This window comes from Vigna umbellata, chromosome 7, assembly GCF_029865625.1.
Source record: "Vigna umbellata cultivar VRB3 chromosome 7, Vumbellata_1.0, whole genome shotgun sequence".
In the NCBI taxonomy this organism is placed as follows: domain Eukaryota; kingdom Viridiplantae; phylum Streptophyta; class Magnoliopsida; order Fabales; family Fabaceae; genus Vigna; species Vigna umbellata.
The window spans coordinates 46,516,433-46,520,850 of NC_142171.1; positions in this window are offsets into that span (position 1 = coordinate 46,516,433).

Consider the following 4,418-nt stretch of genomic DNA (forward strand, 5'->3'; position numbering starts at 1 on the left):
GACAAATCTTTGAAGTTTAAGTGTCCAAACCGTAAATGCCACAACCACTCCTCCTTGCTCTCTGATGCAGTAAAACATTGGTGTTTTACTGCACCCATCACTACTCTGAAAGTGCGGTTTTGTGATAGCCTAGCCTGCACAACCATTCTCTTCTGTTGATTGAAAATACTAAGGCTGTTATTCTCCATTTTCATCACATATCCCTTCTGCAGTAGTTGTCCCAAGCTTAGCAGATTTGACTTTAAACCTGGTACATACAGTACCTCTTCAATTGTTACCTCTTTTCCTCCCACATCTCTTAGAACAACTCTGCCTGTACCTTCTGCAACCAGACTCCTATCATCAGCAAACCGAATCTTTCCATGTCCAGCACCTTGAATTCCTACAAACCAGTCTCTTCTCCCTGTCATGTGGGTAGAGCACCCAGAATCTAGGTATCACACATCATTTTCTAATGAATCTTCTTCAGTTTTAGCCATCAACATTACTGGTTCTGAGTCAGATTCCTCCTCTTGGGCCAAATTAGCCCTCTTCTTTGGTCTGTTCTTAGCACCTTCACCACTCCAGCAATCCTTGGCATAATGACCAAGTTTTTGACAGTTGTAGCACTTAACCTTCTTTTTGTCAAACTTTCATTCACCATTCTTCTGATTTTTCACCTGGCCTGATTCACTGGACTCTTCTCCTTGCTGATCCTGTGAATCATTGCCCTTCTTGCCACCTTTTCCTCCTTTCTTGAACCCCTTCTTGCCTTTCCACTGAGATCTGGCCTATAAGGCCTGCTCCTGGCACTGTCTGCGCTCATTGAGGCGTAACTCATGAGCCTCCAATGAATGCAGCAGCTCCTCAATGTCAATATTCTCCTTCCTTCAGGTTTCTTCAATGGCAGCTACTACATAGTCAAATCTGGCAGTTAAAGTCCTCATAATTTTATCCACAACATACTCCTCCATCATCTTATCACCGCAAGCCCTCATCTTGTTTACTAGTTCTTGCACCTTATCAAAGTACTCAGCCACACTCTCACTTTCCTCCATGATCAAGGTTTCAAACTGCCTTCTCAGTGCCTGCAGTTTAACCTTCGCATTTCTATCTCCATCACCATACGTTTTCACTAAAATGCCCCAGATCTCCTTTGCACTGTCAGCATTTGAGATCTTGTTAAAAATCTTCTGGCTTACGCACTGATATATCAAAAATCTGGCCTTACTGTCCAGTTTTACCATCATCTTGTGCTCTTTCTTCTCTTCTTGAGATGCATTTTCACTCAATTCAGGCAATCCCTGTTCAATAACTTCCAGGACATCTTGAAATCCAAACACAACCCGCATCTTGATTCTCCAATCATCAAACTGCTTGCCATCAAACATGGGTAATGGTCCCTGTATGCCTCCAAAGTTTGCCATCACAGTCTTGCAAACTTTCTTGCAGATTATTTTCTAAAGTCACCTTCTTCTTCTTTTCTGGATACACACACCACCAGATAAAGCTCACGCACCTCCAATAACTGTGCACGCACCCACTTCACACACCAAGATTCAGCCTAAGCTCTGATACCATATTAAGTGAGGGGCAATAAAGGAAAAACAACATTTAAACGTTGTATTAAAAACGTATGTGCTGGCAAGAGAGAGAAAGACACTTTCCAAGATCTGAGGGTTAGAGAGAAGGCAGAGAGAAATCCCTCCTCTAAGGTTTCACACCACCACCACCACCACCACTGGCCGGAGATCAACAACACACTGATCAGAGCACTGGAGTTTAACAGAAAAGAAGAACAGAGATACACAAGGTACTGAAAATTTCAATTCTTTTCATTAGCATACTCTGAATGTTTACAGTATTATATACTAATCAATAAAACTGTTTTCTGTTTTGTTTTACTTCCAACATAATCTTGTTATTGCATGACACCAGTACGAGCATTCCATTTTATTTGGTTCATTCATGGTTCCATCAACAATTTCAAGTTTTCTTTTAACACTAAGAGCAATGACCATTGATATGCTCCTAGAATTGTAATTATTACCATAAAAAACAAGAGAAACCTGACAGATAGTTAGATTCTCACTAAAATGTACATATAAACAATCATGTTCAGAAAATGTTTCCTGAAATTCTTCTTCCATGTAAACGAAAGAAAATAACAAGAAAGAACAAGTAAAATGAAAGAATAACAAGATAAAAAATGCACAAAAGAGTTCATTTTAAGAAGATTTTTTATACTATATCAAAATAAAAGTGTGATTTTTTGAAGAAAATAGAAATCAGAAAAGAAGAGAGAGAAAAAAGAGAGAAAAGAAGAGCATAAAGATGCAAAAAGAAAAAAATAACTAAAATTATATTATTATGATTGATATACCAGGATAGAGAAGAATATATACAAAACAATTTACTAAAAATTGATACTAATAATTGACTATTCTTCAGAAATATTTTACAAATACCAAATACATAAAATATATTAAAATTTTAAAAAGATATATTAATATATTAATTTACCTATATATAGCAAAAAAAAAATTGTTAGTAAGAGAGGTCCCAAATAGTCTTTTAAGATTCATCACTGATATTGAAAACGCGTAGAAATATTTATATTTAAACATAAAAACTATTTAATTTACTTTAATTAATAATATATTCTTGAAACATAATCGTACAAAAAGTTATGATAAGAGAAAAATTATATTATAGATATAGGTAAATTTTATAGATATAAAACAACTAAACAATTAGAAAAAACAAAAAAAAATGTGTAAAAAAAAATAAAAAATTATAAAATTAAAGACTAAGAATATATATAACAAAATCACAAACAATTATTCAATATATAACAAAATCACAAACAATTATTCAATATATAACAAGCATTTTTTTAAGCAATATATTTTGGAAAGTCATAAATTAAGTGGAAATAATATTAGACAGCGAGACATTAGAAATATTAAAAAGGCATAAAAATATTTAAGTTTAAAATAAAAACGATTTAATTTACTTTAATTAATAATACATAATTAAAATATAATCATAAAGGTTATGATAAGAAGAAAATTATATTAAAGACGTGGTTAAATTTTATAGATATAAAACAAACCAAACAATTAGAAGAGATAAAAAAATATATACCAAAACAAATGAAAAATTTTAAAATTTAAGACTAAGAATATATATATATATATAATATATATATATATATATATATAAAATATAAGTCAATAGATTATCATTAAAAATATAAAATCGACCATTTATAATTTATAACGTGTTTGAAGTTGGGTAGATTGATTAACAAAATCACAAACAATTATTCAATATATAACAAGCATTGTTTTAAGCAATATACTTGTGGAAAAGCTGTATAATTTGAAAAGTCATAAATTAAGTGGAAACAATATTAGACAGTGAGACATTACCAGTGTTCTCTGCATTCTGCATGGGAATTCATTAACATTTTGATAATTCTGGCTTTCAACTAATGAAGTTGCGTGGGTTGTGAATCAATTTCCAAGCTAATTATGTTGCAAATCTACCAACAACAAGGTTTTAATATTGCTTTGAGATTAAGCCACAGTTTGTCAAATCAAAGACATAGGAACTGAATTATAAAATGACTTTAGCATTTTACTAATTAAAATTACTATACGATTGTAACATCATGATTCTTGAGGGAATTCAGGTGGCAATAATTTGAATCTTGAGAACTCTTATTATATATTAATAATAAAACTGAAGATATGAATAAATTAATTAAACTGTTATTAAGTGTGAAAGTGAGGATTTTGATCTGGTCCACTTGAATTAGGTTTTGAATGATGGTGAATGATCTAGTTGGGGATATGCATGTAGTATATGATGATGGCATATGATAGACAGAGAGAGAAAGAGAAAGAGTTTATCTTTGGGTAGTTGGAATGATGCATAGGAAGAATGGAGAGAAGATGGCACATGTGAAAGAACAAGAGTATGAGTAGTGCTTGTAAGAGGAGTGGCAGATTGATGAGATGGTGTTGGTGAGTTGGGAAACAGAATGGGACCCTTTCACAACCCATACTTCCTATTTCACCATTCTCTTGTTGAAAGGTCAACCTCATTGCCTATCTTTTTACCCTTCAACTCTCCAACACCATCCATCATTTCTCACAACACACTCAAATTTTCATAAAAGAGAACTGAATGGCACGGTGTGCACGCAGCAAAAGCATGTTTACTTGTCTGCAACTCCTTTCTGTCTCTCTCTCTCTCTTTCACTAACCCTTTTCTCATCTTTTGCAAATTCTAATTATCAAAACTTACATTGCATGCTAGCTAATATATACTATCATTTGCTTTTCTATTTGCACACGTGTCTGCATATATATCAGTGTGCATGCATGCATCATCAGCAAAACAAAAGGGCTCATCTTTCACATACAACACAT